This window comes from Lolium perenne, chromosome 5 (assembly GCF_019359855.2).
Source record: "Lolium perenne isolate Kyuss_39 chromosome 5, Kyuss_2.0, whole genome shotgun sequence".
NCBI lineage: Eukaryota > Viridiplantae > Streptophyta > Magnoliopsida > Poales > Poaceae > Lolium > Lolium perenne.
In genome coordinates, this window is record NC_067248.2 from 159,091,583 (window position 1) to 159,111,322 (window position 19,740).

Below are 19,740 nucleotides of genomic sequence, written 5' to 3' on the forward strand. Positions count from 1 at the left end.
GTTTGAAACCCTAAACCACTTCTCTTCATGCTTGACTTCATAAACATGAAAATGAAGACTTTTGCTAACGGAGGGAGTAAGCACTCTAGCTATGAAAAGTACCAAACGATGCATACCAAAATGATTTTTTAGAGGAATACTAGTTCGGATTATATAATTTTATATTAGCAGGCCAAATCGAACCCCGTAGTTGGATTTTCAGAAATTGATCCGTAGTACTGGGCAAAACCCTAGTTTAGCTTATTTAATAATAGATTCGTAGGTCGATTTTTTTACGTTATTATTATTATTACTAGGTAGCACATGTGTTTGCCCGTCCAGTGAAACTCTTTCATTTCATTTTTCTTTTCCGCAAGGTCGGGAGTCGGAGGAAGAGGGATCACACGGGAGGAGACGAAGGGAGAGCAGTCACGGGGCCCCACTTATTTATGGTGTCTAGATTTTTTCGGGTGATGCTGACTATTGTGCAGGGTTGTCAGTGCGCAAGGGGTGCGAGCGAGCGAGGCCGAGAATGAGAGAGAGATTTTTTTTAGAGGGACAACCGAACGATCCTGAAGGACCCAGATTTTCCAATACGCATCAGAGCATAGTTTACAGCAGGACACAAAATAAACAGGAAATTACGTCTAAATCCCTAAGATTTACATGGTAGACCCCAGGCTGAAGGCAAGAAATGCGAGTGGGTCCAGCCACCGTCCGGATTGATCCTCGTCGGAGCCGGGCACGAACAACTTGGCGCGACCAAATCGGCATGGCTACAGAGCCTGCACACCATGGCCTCCGAGCTGAGTTAGAAACGCCCTGCCAAAACCGGCAGACAACGGAGGTGGATAATTGGAGAGATGGAGAGAGAGAGAGTCTTGATGCCTCTCTCTTGACAAAGAAGATGGCTGGGAGTTTGCCTACCTAGCGTACGTGACTTGTGCTCACTGAAGTGTGGGACCTCACGCATGGGAACCACACGTAAGTGACAGACTTGTTGCTCTAATAACTCGGGTGATTATTATATTGTATTAGTACATAGTTTCCTATGGATCCTTCTTAGTCACTCCAAAATGAAGCTCTTGGGAGGGTTTTTGAAATTTCCATGTTTGAAACCAAAAACCAAATATCTTCATGCTTGACTTCGTGAAACAGAGTTTAGGGTTAGGGGGAAGATACATGATTTTTCTTGTTTGGATATGTCTAGACCTTGTTTATCAACTTAATTGAATGCTTACTATATGACATAAGAAGACCTTGGTTTTTCATTTATTTTTTTGAATTTTTATGCCCATTTGAATCTTTTGGTCAAATCCTAGGTTTAACCAAGATTTAAACAAGTTTAAGACATGAAAATGAAAAGGGAAGCCTGCATCCTTCTTAGTCACTCTAAAATGAATTTTTAAGAGGTTTTTGAAATTTCCATGTTTAATTTGAAACCCAAAACCACTTCTCTTCATGATTGACTTCATAAGACAAAGTTTAGGGTTAGGGGTAGATACGTACATACATGATTTTTCTGGTTTGAATATGTCTAGACATTTTGTTTATCAACTTTAATGCTTTACTATATGATCGACATAAGAATGCTATGTGCTTTGGTTTTTCATTCTTTTGATTTTTTATGAATTTTTATGCCCATTTGAATCTTGGTCAAATCCTAGGTTTGACAATGATTTAAACAAGTTTAAAACATGAATATGAAAATTAAGCATCTATCCTTCTTAAGTCACTCCAAAATGTAACTCTTGGGAGGGTTTTTGAAATTTCCATGTTTGAAACCAAAAACCACTTCTCTTCATGCATGCTTGACTTCATAAGACAGAGTTTAGGGTTAGGGGTAGATATATACATGATTTTCTAGTCTGAATATGTCTAGACCTTGTTTATCAACTTGAATGCTTACTATATATATGACATAAGAATGCTATGTCATTTGTTTTCATTCTTTTGATTTTTTCCTGAAATTTTATGCCCATTTGAATCTTTTGGTCAAATCCTAGGTTTGACCAAGATTTAAACAAGTTTAAAACATGAAAATGAAAAGGGAAGCCTGCATCCTTCTTAGTCACTCTAAAATTAACTTAATTGAGAATGCTTACTATATGACATAAGAAGACTATGTGTGCCTTGGTTTTTCATTTTTTGATTTTTTTTAAAATTCTTATGTCCATTTGAATCTTGGCCAAATCCTAGGTTTGACCATGGTTTAAACAAATTTAAATCACGAATATAAAAATTAAGCATCTATCCTTCTTATTAGTCACTCCAAAATGTAAATCTTGGGAGGGTTCTTCAAATTTGCATGTTTGAAACCAAAAACCACTTCTCTTCATGCATGCTTGACTTCATAAGACAGAGTTTAGGGTTAGGGGTAGATATACACATGATTTTCTAGTTTGAATATGTCTAGACCTTGTTTATCAACTTGAATGCTTACTATATATATGACATAAGAATGCTATGTCCTTTGTTTTTTCATTCTTTTTTGATTTTTTCCTGAAATTTTATGCCCATTTGAATCTTTTGGTCAAATCCTAGGTTTGACCAAGATTTAAACAAGTTTAAAACATGAAAATGAAAAGGGAAGCCTGCATCCTTCTTAGTCACTCTAAAATCAACTTAATTGAGAATGTTTACTATATGACATAAGAAGACTATATGTGCCTTGGTTTTTCATTTTTTGATTTTTTTAATTCTTATGCCCATTTGAATCTTGGCCAAATCCTAGGTTTGACCATGGTTTAAACAAATTTAAATCACGAATATAAAAATTAAGCATCTATCCTTCTTAGTCACTCCAAAATGTAAATCTTGGGAGGGTTCTTGAAATTTGCATGTTTGAAACCAAAAACCACTTCTCTTCATGCATGCTTGACTTCATAAGACAAAGTTTAGGGTTAGGGGTAGATATACACATGATTTTCTAGTTTGAATATGTCTAGACCTTGTTTATCAACTTGAATGCTTACTATATATATGACATAAGAATGCTATGTCCTTTGTTTTTTCATTCTTTTGATTTTTTCCTGAAATTTTATACCCATTTGAATCTTTTGGTCAAATCCTAGGTTTGACCAAGATTTAAACAAGTTTAAAACATGAAAATGAAAAGGGAAGCCTGCATCCTTCTTAGTCACTCTAAAATCAACTTAATTGAGAATGCTTACTATATGACATAAGAAGACTATGTGTGCCTTGGTTTTTCATTTTTTGATTTTTTTAAATTCTTATGCCCATTTGAATCTTGGCCAAATCCTAGGTTTGACCATGGTTTAAACAAATTTAAATCACGAATATAAAAAATTAAGCATCTATCCTTCTTATTAGTCACTCCAAAATGTAAATCTTGGGAGGGTTCTTGAAATTTGCATGTTTGAAACCAAAAACCACTTCTCTTCATGCATGCTTGACTTCATAAGACAGAGTTTAGGGTTAGGGGTAGATATATACATGATTTTCTAGTTTGAATATGTCTAGACCTTGTTTATCAACTTGATGCTTACTATATATATGACATAAGAATGTATGTCCTTTGTTTTTTCATTCTTTTGATTTTTTCCTGAAATTTTATGCCCATTTGAATCTTGTCAAATCCTAGGTTTGACCAAGATAATTTAAACAAGTTTAAAACATGAAAATGAAAAGGGAAGCTTGTATCCTTCTTAGTCACTCTAAAATGAAGTTTTGGGAGGTTTTTGAAATTTCCATGTTTGAAACCCTAAACCACTTCTCTTCATGCTTGACTTCATAAACATGAAAATGAAGACTTTTGCTAACGGAGGGAGTAAGCACTCTAGCTATGAAAAGTACCAAACGATGCATACCAAAATGATTTTTTAGAGGAATACTAGTTCGGATTATATAATTTTATATTAGCAGGCCAAATCGAACCCCGTAGTTGGATTTTCAGAAATTGATCCGTAGTACTGGGCAAAACCCTAGTTTAGCTTATTTAATAATAGATTCGTAGGTCGATTTTTTTACGTTATTATTATTATTACTAGGTAGCACATGTGTTTGCCCGTCCAGTGAAACTCTTTCATTTCATTTTTCTTTTCCGCAAGGTCGGGAGTCGGAGGAAGAGGGATCACACGGGAGGAGACGAAGGGAGAGCAGTCACGGGGCCCCACTTATTTATGGTGTCTAGATTTTTTCGGGTGATGCTGACTATTGTGCAGGGTTGTCAGTGCGCAAGGGGTGCGAGCGAGCGAGGCCGAGAATGAGAGAGAGATTTTTTTTAGAGGGACAACCGAACGATCATGAAGGACCCAGATTTTCCAATACGCATCAGAGCATAGTTTACAGCAGGACACAAAATAAACAGGAAATTACGTCTAAATCCCTAAGATTTACATGGTAGACCCCAGGCTGAAGGCAAGAAATGCGAGCGGGTCCAGCCACCGTCCGGATTGATCCTCGTCGGAGCCGGGCACGAACAACTTGGCGCGACCAAATAGGCATGGCTACAGAGCCTGCACACCATGGCCTCCGAGCTGAGTTAGAAACGCCCTGCCAAAACCGGCAGACAACGGAGGTGGATAATTGGAGAGATGGAGAGAGAGAGAGTCTTGATGCCTCTCTCTTGACAAAGAAGATGGCTGGGAGTTTGCCTACCTAGCGTACGTGACTTGTGCTCACTGAAGTGTGGGACCTCACGCATGGGAACCACACGTAAGTGACAGACTTGTTGCTCTAATAACTCGGGTGATTATTATATTGTATTAGTACATAGTTTCCTATGGATCCTTCTTAGTCACTCCAAAATGAAGCTCTTGGGAGGGTTTTTGAAATTTCCATGTTCGAAACCAAAAACCACATATCTTCATGCTTGACTTCGTGAAACAGAGTTTAGGGTTAGGGGGAAGATACATGATTTTTCTTGTTTGGATATGTCTAGACCTTGTTTATCAACTTAATTGAATGCTTACTATATGACATAAGAAGACCTTGGTTTTTCATTTATTTTTTTGAATTTTTATGCCCATTTGAATCTTTTGGTCAAATCCTAGGTTTAACCAAGATTTAAACAAGTTTAAGACATGAAAATGAAAAGGGAAGCCTGCATCCTTCTTAGTCACTCTAAAATGAATTTTTTAAGAGGTTTTTGAAATTTCCATGATTAATTTGAAACCCAAAACCACTTCTCTTCATGATTGACTTCATAAGACAGAGTTTAGGGTTAGGGGTAGATACGTACATACATGATTTTTCTGGTTTGAATATGTCTAGACATTTTGTTTATCAACTTTAATGCTTTACTATATGATCGACATAAGAATGCTATGTGCTTTGGTTTTTCATTCTTTTGATTTTTTATGAATTTTTATGCCCATTTGAATCTTGTTCAAATCCTAGGTTTGACAATGATTTAAACAAGTTTAAAACATGAATATGAAAATTAAGCATCTATCCTTCTTAAGTCACTCCAAAATGTAACTCTTGGGAGGGTTTTTTGAAATTTCCATGTTTGAAACCAAAAACCACTTCTCTTCATGCATGCTTGACTTCATAAGACAGAGTTTAGGGTTAGGGGTAGATATATACATGATTTTCTAGTCTGAATATGTCTAGACCTTGTTTATCAACTTGAATGCTTACTATATATATGACATAAGAATGCTATGTCCTTTGTTTTTTCATTCTTTTGATTTTTTCCTGAAATTTTATGCCCATTTGAATCTTTTGGTCAAATCCTAGGTTTGACCAAGATTTAAACAAGTTTAAAACATGAAAATGAAAAGGGAAGCCTGCATCCTTCTTAGTCACTCTAAAATTAACTTAATTGAGAATGCTTACTATATGACATAAGAAGACTATGTGTGCCTTGGTTTTTCATTTTTTGATTTTTTTTAAATTCTTATGCCCATTTGAATCTTGGCCAAATCCTAGGTTTGACCATGGTTTAAACAAATTTAAATCACGAATATGAAAATTAAGCATCTATCCTTCTTATTAGTCACTCCAAAATGTAAATCTTGGGAGGGTTCTTGAAATTTGCATGTTTGAAACCAAAAACCACTTCTCTTCATGCATGCTTGACTTCATAAGACAGAGTTTAGGGTTAGGGGTAGATATACACATGATTTTCTAGTTTGAATATGTCTAGACCTTGTTTATCAACTTGAATGCTTACTATATATATGACATAAGAATGCTATGTCCTTTGTTTTTTCATTCTTTTGATTTTTTCCTGAAATTTTATGCACATTTGAATCTTTTGGTCAAATCCTAGGTTTGACCAAGATTTAAACAAGTTTATAACATGAAAATGAAAAGCGAAGCCTGCATCCTTCTTAGTCACTCTAAAATGAAATTTTTAAGAGGTTTTTGAAATTTCCATGTTTAATTTGAAACCCAAAACCACTTCTCTTCATGATTGACTTCATAAGACAGAGTTTAGGGTTAGGGGTAGATACGTACACACATGATTTTTTCTGGTTTGAATATGTCTAGACATTTTGTTTATCAACTTTAATGCTTTACTATATGATCGACATAAGAATGCTATGTGCTTTGGTTTTTCATTCTTTTGATTTTTTATGAATTTTTATGCCCATTTGAATCTTGGTCAAATCCTAGGTTTGACAATGATTTAAACAAGTTTAAAACATGAATATGAAAATTAAGCATCTATCCTTCTTAAGTCACTCCAAAATGTAAGTCTTGGGAGGGTTTTTGAAATTTCCATGTTTGAAACCAAAAACCACTTCTCTTCATGCATGCTTGACTTCATAAGACAGAGTTTAGGGTTAGGGGTAGATATATACATGATTTTCTAGTTTGAATATGTCTAGACCTTGTTTATCAACTTGAATGCTTACTATATATATGACATAAGAATGATATGTCCTTTGTTTTTTCATTCTTTTGATTTTTTCCTGAAATTTTATGCCCATTTGAATCTTTTGGTCAAATCCTAGGTTTGACCAAGATTTAAACAAGTTTAAAACATGAAAATGAAAAGGGAAGCCTGCATCCTTCTTAGTCACTCTAAAATCAACTTAATTGAGAATGCTTACTATATGACATAAGAAGACTATATGTGCCTTGGTTTTTCATTTTTTGATTTTTTTAATTCTTATGCCCATTTGAATCTTGGCCAAATCCTAGGTTTGACCATGGTTTAAACAAATTTAAATCACGAATATGAAAATTAAGCATCTATCCTTCTTAGTCACTCCAAAATGTAAATCTTGGGAGGGTTCTTGAAATTTTCATGTTTGAAACCAAAAACCACTTCTCTTCATGCATGCTTGACTTCATAAGACAGAGTTTAGGGTTAGGGGTAGATATACACATGATTTTCTAGTTTGAATATGTCTAGACCTTGTTTATCAACTTGAATGCTTACTATATATATGACATAAGAATGCTATGTCCTTTGTTTTTTCATTCTTTTGATTTTTTCCTGAAATTTTATGCCCATTTGAATCTTTTGGTCAAATCCTAGGTTTGACCAAGATTTAAACAAGTTTAAAACATGAAAATGAAAAGGGAAGCCTGCATCCTTCTTAGTCACTCTAAAATCAACTTAATTGAGAATGCTTACTATATGACATAAGAAGACTATATGTGCCTTGGTTTTTCATTTTTTGATTTTTTTAATTCTTATGCCCATTTGAATCTTGGCCAAATCCTAGGTTTGACCATGGTTTAAACAAATTTAAATCACGAATATAAAAATTAAGCATCTATCCTTCTTAGTCACTCCAAAATGTAAATCTTGGGAGGGTTCTTGAAATTTGCATGTTTGAAACCAAAAACCACTTCTCTTCATGCATGCTTGACTTCATAAGACGGAGTTTAGGGTTAGGGGTAGATATACACATGATTTTCTAGTTTGAATATGTCTAGACCTTGTTTATCAACTTGAATGCTTACTATATATATGACATAAGAATGCTATGTCCTTTGTTTTTTCATTCTTTTGATTTTTTCCTGAAATTTTATGCCCATTTGAATCTTTTGGTCAAATCCTAGGTTTGACCAAGATTTAAAAAAGTTTAAAACATGAAAATGAAAAGGGAAGCCTGCATCCTTCTTAGTCACTCTAAAATCAACTTAATTGAGAATGCTTACTATATGACATAAGAAGACTATGTGTGCCTTGGTTTTTCATTTTTTGATTTTTTTAAATTCTTATGCCCATTTGAATCTTGTCCAAATCCTAGGTTTAACCATGGTTTAAACAAATTTAAATCACGAATATAAAAATTAAGCATCTATCCTTCTTATTAGTCACTCCAAAATGTAAATCTTGGGAGGGTTCTTGAAATTTGCATGTTTGAAACCAAAAACCACTTCTCTTCATGCATGCTTGACTTCATAAGACAGAGTTTAGGGTTAGGGGTAGATATATACATGATTTTCTAGTTTGAATATGTCTAGACCTTGTTTATCAACTTGAATGCTTACTATATATATGACATAAGAATGCTATGTCCTTTGTTTTTTTCATTCTTTTGATTTTTTCCTGAAATTTTATGCCCATTTGAATCTTGTCAAATCCTAGGTTTGACCAAGATAATTTAAACAAGTTTAAAACATGAAAATGAAAAGGGAAGCTTGTATCCTTCTTAGTCACTCTAAAATGAAGTTTTGGGAGGTTTTTGAAATTTCCATGTTTGAAACCCAAAACCACTTCTCTTCATGCTTGACTTCATAAACATGAAAATGAAGACTTTTGCTAACGGAGGGAGTAAGCACTCTAGCTATGAAAAGTACCAAACGATGCATACCAAAATGATTTTTTAGAGGAATACTAGTTCGGATTATATAATTTTATATTAGCAGGCCAAATCGAACCCCGTAGTTGGATTTTCAGAAATTGATCCATAGTACTGGGCAAAACCCTAGTTTAGCTTATTTAATAATAGATTTGTAGGTCGATTTTTTTACGTTATTATTATTATTACTAGGCAGCACATGTGTTTGCCCGTCCAGTGAAACTCTTTCATTTCATTTTTCTTTTCCGCAAGGTCGGGAGTCGGAGGAAGAGGGATCACACGGGAGGAGACGAAGGGAGAGCAGTCACGGGGCCCCACTTATTTATGGTGTCTAGATTTTTCGGGTGATGATGCTTGTTGTGCAGGGTTGTCAGTGCGCAGGGGGTGCGAGCGAGCGAGGCCGAGAATGAGAGAGAGATTTTTTTAGAGGGACAACCGAATGATCCTGAAGGACCCAGATTTTCCAATACGCATCAGAGCACAGTTTACAGCAGGACACAAAATAAACAGGAAATTACGTCTAAATCCCTAAGATTTACATGGTAGACCCCAGGCTGAAGGCAAGAAATGCGATCGGGTCCTTAACAGCCACCGTCCGGATTGATCCTCGTCGGAGCCGGGCACGAACAACTTGGCGCGACCAAATCGGCATGGCTACAGAGCCTGCACACCATGGCCTCCGAGCTGAGCTAGAAACGCCCTTCCAAAACCGGCAGCCAACGGAGGTGGATAATTGGAGAGATGGAGAGAGAGAGTCTTGATGCCTCTCTCTTGACAAAGAATATGGCTGGGAGTTTGCCTACCTAGCGTACGTGACTTGTGCTCACTGAAGTGTGGGACCTCACGCATGGGAACCACACGTAAGTGACAGACTTGTTGCTCTAATAACTCGGGTGATTATTATATTGTATTAGTACATAGTTTCCTATGGATCCTTCTTAGTCACTCCAAAATGAAGCTCTTGGGAGGGTTTTTGAAGTTTCCATGTTCGAAACAAAAAACCACATATCTTCATGCTTGACTTCGTGAAACAGAGTTTAGGGTTAGGGGGAAGATACATGATTTTTCTTGTTTGGATATGTCTAGACCTTGTTTATCAACTTAATTGAATGCTTACTATATGACATAAGAAGACCTTGGTTTTTCATTTATTTTTTTGAATTTTTATGCCCATTTGAATCTTTTGGTCAAATCCTAGGTTTAACCAAGATTTAAACAAGTTTAAGACATGAAAATGAAAAGGGAAGCCTGCATCCTTCTTAGTCACTCTAAAATGAATTTTTTAAGAGGTTTTTGAAATTTCCATGTTTAATTTGAAACCCAAAACCACTTCTCTTCATGATTGACTTCATAAGACAGAGTTTAGGGTTAGGGGTACATACGTACATACATGATTTTTTCTGGTTTGAATATGTCTAGACATTTTGTTTATCAACTTTAATGCTTTACTATATGATCGACATAAGAATGCTATGTGCTTTGGTTTTTCATTCTTTTGATTTTTTATGAATTTTTATGCCCATTTGAATCTTGGTAAAATCCTAGGTTTGACAATGATTTAAACAAGTTTAAAACATGAATATGAAAATTAAGCATCTATCCTTCTTAAGTCACTCCAAAATGTAACTCTTGGGAGGGTTTTTGAAATTTCCATGTTTGAAACCAAAAACCACTTCTCTTCATGCATGCTTGACTTCATAAGACAGAGTTTAGGGTTAGGGGTAGATATATACATGATTTTCTAGTCTGAATATGTCTAGACCTTGTTTATCAACTTGAATGCTTACTATATATATGACATAAGAATGCTATGTCATTTGTTTTCATTCTTTTGATTTTTTCCTGAAATTTTATGTCCATTTGAATCTTTTGGTCAAATCCTAGGTTTGACCAAGATTTAAACAAGTTTAAAACATGAAAATGAAAAGGGAAGCCTGCATCCTTCTTAGTCACTCTAAAATTAACTTAATTGAGAATGCTTACTATATGACATAAGAAGACTATGTGTGCCTTGGTTTTTCATTTTTTGATTTTTTTAAATTCTTATATCCATTTGAATCTTGGCCAAATCCTAGGTTTGACCATGGTTTAAACAAATTTAAATCACGAATATAAAAATTAAGCATCTATCCTTCTTATTAGTCACTCCAAAATGTAAATCTTGGGAGGGTTCTTGAAATTTGCATGTTTGAAACTAAAAACCACTTCTCTTCATGCATGCTTGACTTCATAAGATAGAGTTTAGGGTTAGGGGTAGATATATACATGATTTTCTAGTCTGAATATGTCTAGACCTTGTTTATCAACTTGAATGCTTACTATATATATGACATAAGAATGCTATGTCCTTTGTTTTTTCATTCTTTTGATTTTTTCCTGAAATTTTATGCCCATTTGAATCTTTTGGTCAAATCCTAGGTTTGACCAAGATTTAAACAAGTTTAAAACATGAAAATGAAAAGGGAAGCCTGCATCCTTCTTAGTCACTCTAAAATCAACTTAATTGAGAATGCTTACTATATGACATAAGAAGACTATATGTGCCTTGGTTTTTCATTTTTTGATTTTTTTTAATTCTTATGCCCATATGAATCTTGGCCAAATCCTAGGTTTGACCATGGTGTAAACAAATTTAAATCACGAATATAAAAATTAAGCATCTATCCTTCTTAGTCACTCCAAAATGTAAATCTTGGGAGGGTTCTTGAAATTTGCATGTTTGAAACCAAAAACCACTTCTCTTCATGCATGCTTGACTTCATAAGACAGAGTTTAGGGTTAGGGGTAGATATATACATGATTTTCTAGTCTGAATATGTCTAGACCTTGTTTATCAACTTGAATGCTTACAATATATATGACATAAGAATGCTATGTCCTTTGTTTTTTCATTCTTTTGATTTTTTCCTGAAATTTTATGCCCATTTGAATCTTTTGGTCAAACCCTAGGTTTGACCAAGATTTAAACAAGTTTAAAACATGAAAATGAAAAGGGAAGCCTGCATCCTTCTTAGTCACTCTAAAATGAATTTTTTAAGAGGTTTTTGAAATTTCCATGTTTAATTTGAAACCCAAAACCACTTCTCTTCATGATTGACTTCATAAGACAGAGTTTAGGGTTAGGGGTAGATACGTACATACATGATTTTTTCTGGTTTGAATATGTCTAGACATTTTGTTTATCAACTTTAATGCTTTACTATATGATCGACATAAGAATGCTATGTGCTTTGGTTTTTCATTCTTTTGATTTTTTATGAACTTTTATGCCCATTTGAATCTTGGTCAAATCCTAGGTTTGACAATGATTTAAACAAGTTTAAAACATGAATATGAAAATTAAGAATCTATCCTTCTTAAGTCACTCCAAAATGTAACTCTTGGGAGGGTTTTTGAAATTTCCATGTTTGAAACCAAAAACCACTTCTCTTCATGCATGCTTGACTTCATAAGACAGAGTTTAGGGTTAGGGGTAGATATATACATGATTTTCTAGTCTGAATATGTCTAGACCTTGTTTATCAACTTGAATGCTTACTATATATATGACATAAGAATGCTATGTCCTTTGTTTTTTCATTCTTTTGATTTTTTCCTGAAATTTTATGCCCATTTGAATCTCTTGGTCAAATCCTAGGTTTGACCAAGATTTAAACAAGTTTAAAACATGAAAATGAAAAGGGAAGCCTGCATCCTTCTTAGTCACACTAAAATTAACTTAACTGAGAATGCTTACTATATGACATAAGAAGACTATGTGTGCCTTGGTTTTTCATTTTTTGATTTTTTTTAAATTCTTATGCCCATTTGAATCTTGGCCAAATCCTAGGTTTGACCATGGTTTAAACAAATTTAAATCACGAATATGAAAATTAAGCATCTATCCTTCTTATTAGTCACTCCAAAATGTAAATCTTGGGAGGGTTCTTGAAATTTGCATGTTTGAAACCAAAAACCACTTCTCTTCATGCATGCTTGACTTCATAAGACAGAGTTTAGGGTTAGGGGTAGATATATACATGATTTTCTAGTTTGAATATGTCTAGACCTTGTTTATCAACTTGAATGCTTACTATATATATGACATAAGAATGCTATGTCCTTTGTTTTTTCATTCTTTTGATTTTTTCCTGAAATTTTATGCCCATTTGAATCTTTTGGTCAAATCCTAGGTTTGACCAAGATTTAAACAAGTTTAAAACATGAAAATGAAAAGGGAAGCCTGCATCCTTCTTAGTCACTCTAAAATTAACTTAATTGAGAATTCTTACTATATGACATAAGAAGACTATGTGTGCCTTGGTTTTTCATTTTTTGATTTTTTTAAAATTCTTATGCCCATTTGAATCTTGGCCAAATCCTAGGTTTGACCATGGTTCAAACAAATTTAAATCACGAATATGAAAATTAAGCATCTATCCTTTTTATTAGTCACTCCAAAATGTAAATCTTGGGAGGGTTCTTGAAATTTGCATGTTTGAAACCAAAAACCACTTCTTTTCATGCATGCTTGACTTCATAAGACAGAGTTTAGGGTTAGGGGTAGATATATACATGATTTTCTAGTTTGAATATGTCTAGACCTTGTTTATCAACTTGAATGCTTACTATATATATGACATAAGAATGCTATGTCCTTTGTTTTTTCATTCTTTTGATTTTTTCCTGAAATTTTATGCCCATTTGAATCTTTTGGTCAAATCCTAGGTTTGACCAAGATTTAAACAAGTTTAAAACATGAAAATGAAAAGGGAAGCCTGCATCCTTCTTAGTCACTCTAAAATCAACTTAATTGAGAATGCTTACTATATGACATAAGAAGACTATGTGTGCCTTGGTTTTTCATTTTTTGATTTTTTTTAAATTCTTATGCCCATTTGAATCTTGGCCAAATCCTAGGTTTGACCATGGTTCAAACAAATTTAAATCACGAATATGAAAATTAAGCATCTATCCTTTTTATTAGTCACTCCAAAATGTAAATCTTGGGAGGGTTCTTGAAATTTGCATGTTTGAAACCAAAAACCACTTCTTTTCATGCATGCTTGACTTCATAAGACAGAGTTTAGGGTTAGGGGTAGATATATACATGATTTTCTAGTTTGAATATGTCTAGACCTTGTTTATCAACTTGAATGCTTACTATATATATGACATAAGAATGCTATGTCCTTTGTTTTTTCATTCTTTTGATTTTTTCCTGAAATTTTATGCCCATTTGAATCTTTTGGTCAAATCCTAGGTTTGACCAAGATTTAAACAAGTTTAAAACATGAAAATGAAAAGGGAAGCCTGCATCCTTCTTAGTCACTCTAAAATCAACTTAATTGAGAATGCTTACTATATGACATAAGAAGACTATGTGTGCCTTGGTTTTTCATTTTTTGATTTTTTTTAAATTCTTATGCCCATTTGAATCTTGTCCAAATCCTAGGTTTGACCATGGTTTAAACAAATTTAAATCACGAATATAAAAATTAAGCATCTATCCTTCTTATTAGTCACTCCAAAATGTAAATCTTGGGAGGGTTCTTGAAATTTGCATGTTTGAAACCAAAAAACCACTTCTCTTCATGCATGCTTGACTTCATAAGACAGAGTTTAGGGTTAGGGGTAGATATATACATGATTTTCTAGTTTGAATATGTCTAGACCTTGTTTATCAACTTGAATGCTTACTATATATATGACATAAGAATGCTATGTCCTTTGTTTTTTCATTCTTTAGATTTTTTCCTGAAATTTTATGCCCATTTGAATCTTGTCAAATCCTAGGTTTGACCAAGATAATTTAAACAAGTTTAAAACATGAAAATGAAAAGGGAAGCTTGTATCCTTCTTAGTCACTCTAAAATGAAGTTTTGGGAGGTTTTTGAAATTTCCATGTTTGAAATCCAAAACCACTTCTCTTCATGCTTGACTTCATAAACATGAAAATGTAGACTTTTGCTAACGGAGGGAGTAAGCACTCTAGCTATGAAAAGTACCAAACGATGCATACCAAAATGATTTTTTAGAGGAATACTAGTTCGGATTATATAATTTTATATTAGCAGGCCAAATCGAACCCCGTAGTTGGATTTTCAGAAATTGATCCGTAGTACTGGGCAAAACCCTAGTTTAGCTTATTTAATAATAGATTCGTAGGTCGATTTTTTTACGTTATTATTATTATTACTAGGCAGCACATGTGTTTGCCCGTCCAGTGAAACTCTTTCATTTCATTTTTCTTTTCCGCAAGGTCGGGAGTCGGAGGAAGAGGGATCACACGGGAGGAGACGAAGGAGAGCGATCACGGGGCCCCACTTATTTATGGTGTCTAGATTTTTCCGGTGATGCCGATCACAGTGTTGTGGGTTGTCGGTCTGCTAGGTGCGAGCGAGCGAGGCCGAGAATGAGAGAGAGATTTTTTTAGAGGGACAACCGAACGATCCCGAAGGACCCAGATTTTCCAATACGCATCGAGAGCACGGTTCTGACGCAGACACAAAATAAATACGAAATTACGTCTAAATCCCTAAGATTTACATGGTAGACCCCAGTGCTGAAGGCAAGAAATGCGATCGGGTCCTTAACAGCCACCGTCCGAATGATCCTCGTCGAGCGGCACGAACAACTTGGCGCGACCAAATCGGCATGGCTACAGAGCACACACCATGGCCTCCGAGCTGAGCTAGAAACGCCCTGCCAAAACCGGCAGCCAACGGAGGTGGATAATTGGAGAGATGGAGAGAGAGAGAGAGTCTTGATGCCTCTCTCTTGACAAAGAAGATGGCTGGGAGTTTGCCTACCTAGTGTACGTGACTTGTGCTCACTGAAGTGTGGGACCTCACGCATGGGAACCACATGTAAGTGACAGACTTGTTGCTCTAATAACTCGGGTGATTATTATATTGTATTAGTACATAGTTTCCTATGGATCCTTCTTAGTCACTCCAAAATGAAGCTCTTGGGAGGGTTTTTGAAATTTCCATGTTCGAAACCAAAAACCACATATCTTCATGCTTGACTTCGTGAAACAGAGTTTAGGGTTAGGGGGAAGATACATGATTTTTCTTGTTTGGATATGTCTAGACCTTGTTTATCAACTTAATTGAATGCTTACTATATGACATAAGAAGACCTTGGTTTTTCATTTATTTATTTTGAATTTTTATGCCCATTTGAATATTTTGGTCAAATCCTAGGTTTAACCAAGATTTAAACAAGTTTAAGACATGAAAATGAAAAGGGAAGCCTGCATCCTTCTTAGTCACTCTAAAATGATTTTTTTAAGAGGTTTTTGAAATTTCCATGTTTAATTTGAAACCCAAAACCACTTCTCTTCATGATTGACTTCATAAGACAGAGTTTAGGGTTAGGGGTAGATACGTACATACATGATTTTTTCTGGTTTGAATATGTCTAGACATTTTGTTTATCAACTTTAATGCTTTACTATATGATCGCCATAAGAATGCTATGTTCTTTGGTTTTTCATTCTTTTGATTTTTTATGAATTTTTATGCCCATTTGAATCTTGGTCAAATCCTAGGTTTGACAATGATTTAAACAAGTTTAAAACATGAATATGAAAATTAAGCATCTATCCTTCTTAAGTCACTCCAAAATGTAACTCTTGGGAGGGTTTTTGAAATTTCCATGTTTGAAACCAAACACCACTTCTCTTCATGCATGCTTGACTTCATAAGACAGAGTTCAGGGTTAGGGGTAGATATATACATGATTTTCTAGTCTGAATATGTCTAGACCTTGTTTATCAACTTGAATGCTTACTATATATATGACATAAGAATGCTATGTCCTTAATTTGTTTTTTCATTCTTTTGATTTTTTCCTAAAATTTTATGCCCATTTGAATCTTTTGGTCAAATCCTACGTTTGACCAAGATTTAAACAAGTTTAAAACATGAAAATGAAAGGGAAGCATGCATCCCTCTTAGTCACTCTAAAATCAACTTAATTGAGAATGCTTACTATATGACATAAGAAGACTATGTGTGCCTTGGTTTTTCATTTTTTGATTTTTTTTAAATTCTTATGCCCATTTGAATCTTGGCCAAATCCTAGGTTTGACCATGGTTTAAACAAATTTAAATCACGAATATAAAAATTAAGCATCTATCCTTCTTATTAGTCACTCCAAAATGTAAATCTTGGGAGGGTTCTTGAAATTTGCATGTTTGAAACCCAAAACCACTTCTCTTCATGCATGCTTGACTTCATAAGACAGAGTTTAGGGTTAGGGGTAGATACATACATGATTTTCTAGTTTGAATATGTCTAGACCTTGTTTATCAACTTGAATGCTTACTATATATATGACATAAGAATGATATGTCCTTTGTTTTTTCATTCTTTTGATTTTTTCCTGAAATTTTATGGCCATTTGAATCTTTTGGTCAAATCCTAGGTTTGACCAAGATTTAAACAAGTTTAAAACATGAAAATGAAAAGGGAAGCCTGCATCCTTCTTAGTCACTCTAAAATCAACTTAATTGAGAATGCTTACTATATGACATAAGAAGACTATGCGTGCATTGCTTTTTCATTTTTTCATTTTTTTTAAATTCTTATGCCCATTTGAATCTTGGTCAAATCCTAGGTTTGACCATGGTTTTAACAAATTTAAATCATGAATATAAAAATTAAGCATCTATCCTTCTTAATTAGTTACTCCAAAATGTAACTCTTGCATGGGAGGGTTTTTGAAATTTGCATGTTTGAAACCAAAAACCACTTCTCTTCATGCATGCTTGACTTCATAAGACAGAGTTTAGGGTTAGGGGTAGCTAGATACATGATTTTTTGGGTTTGATAATGTATAGACCTTGTTTATCAACTTCATTGAATGCTTACTATATGACATAAGAATAATATGTGCACTGGTTTTTCATTTTATCGATTACTTTTTGAATTTTTATCCCCATTTGTTGAATCTTGGTCAAATCGTAGGTTTGACCAAGATTTAAACAAGTTTCAAACATGAATATGAAAAAGTAAGCCTGTATCGATCCTTCTTAGTCACTCCAAAATGAAGCTCGTGGGAGGTTTTTGAAATTTCCATTATTTTTCTTGTTTGAATATGTCTAGACCTTGTTTATCAACTTGAATGCTTACTATATGACATACAAAGACTATGTGCTTTGGTTTATGATTTTGTTGTTGAATTTTTATGCCCATTTAAATCTTGGTCAAATCCTAGGTTTGACCATGACTTAAACAAGTTTAAAACATGAATATGAAAAAGTAAGCATGTATCCTTCTTAGTCACTCCAAAATGAAGCTCTTAATTAGTAGGGTTTTTGAAATTTCCATGTTTGAAACCAAAAACCACTTATCTTCACCATGCATGCTTGACTTCATAAGACGGAGTTTAGGGTTAGAGGTAGATACATGATTTTTCAGGTTTAATATGTCTAGACCTTGTTTATCCATTTAATTGAATGCTTATTATATGACATATATAAGATGACCTTGGTTTTTCATATTTTTTTTGAATTTTTATGCCCATTTGAATCTTGGTCAAATCCTAGGTTTGACCAAGATTTGAACAAGTTTTAAACATGAATATGAAAAGGTAAGCATGTATGCTTCTTAGTCACTCCAAAATGAAGCTCTTGGGAGGGTTTTTGAAATTTCCATGTTTGAAACCGAAAACCACATCTCTTCATGCTTGACTTCATAAGACAGAGTTTAGGGTTAGGGGTAGCCACATACATGATTTTTCTGGTTTGAATATGTCTAGACCTTGTTTATCAACTTAATTGTATGCTTATTATATGACATAAGAAGACTATGTGCATTGGTTTTTCATTTTATTGCTTTTTTTGAATTTTATCCCATTTGTTGAATCTTGGTCAAATCCTAGGTTTGACCAAGATTTAAACAAGTTTAAAACATGAATATGAAAAGTAACATGCATCGATCCTTCTTAGTCACTCCAAAATGAAGCTCGCAGGAGGTTTTTGAAATGTCCATGATTTTTCTGGTTTGAGTATGTCTAGACCTTGTTTATCAACTTGAATGCTTACTATATGACATACACAGACTATGTGCTTTGGTTTTTGATTTTTTTTGAATTTTTATGCCCATTTGAATCTTGGTCAAATCCTAGGTTTGACCATGACTTAAACAAGTTTAAAACATGAATATGACAAAGTAAGCATGTATCCTTCTTAGTCACTCCAAAATGAAGCTCTTGGGAGGGTTTTTGAAATTTCCATGTTTGAAACCAAAAACCACTTCTCTTCACCATTCATGCTTGACTTCATAAGACAGAGTTTAGGGTTAGGGGGTAGATACATGAATTTTCAGGTTTAATATGTCTAGTCCTTGTTTATCAACTTAATTAAATGCTTACTATATGACATAAGAAGACCTTGGTTTTTCATTGTTTTTTTTTGAATTTTTATGCCCATTTGAATCTTGGTCAAATCCTAGGGTTGACCAAGATTTGAACAAGTTTAAAACATGAATATGAAAAAGTAAGCATGTATGCTTCTTAGTCACTCCAAAATTAAGCTCTTGGGAGGGTTTTGGAAATTTCCATGTTTGAAACCAAAAACCACATCTCTTCATGCTTGACTTCATATGACAGAGTTCAGGGTTACCGGGAGATACATGATTTTTCTGGTTTGAATATGTCTAGACCTTGTTTATCAGCTTAATTGAATGCTTACTATATGACATAAGAAGCCTATGTGCCTTGGTTTTTCATTTATTTCGATTTATTTTGATTTATAATTTTATGCCCATTTAAACAAGTTTAAATCATGAATATGAATAATTAGTCACTCCAAAATGTAGCTCTTGGGAGGGTTTTTGAAATTTCCATGTTTGAAACCAAAAACCACTTCTCTTCATGCATGCTTGACTTCATAAGACAGAGTTTAGGGTTTGGGTAGACAGCACGCGCCGACGCGTGGACGCAATTTATTCTCTGTCCCCCTGACATGCACTTGCCACTGTCTTCAACAGTCTGACACGAGCAGTGAAGCTTTTATTGGAGCCCAGCGGAGAGGGCTTC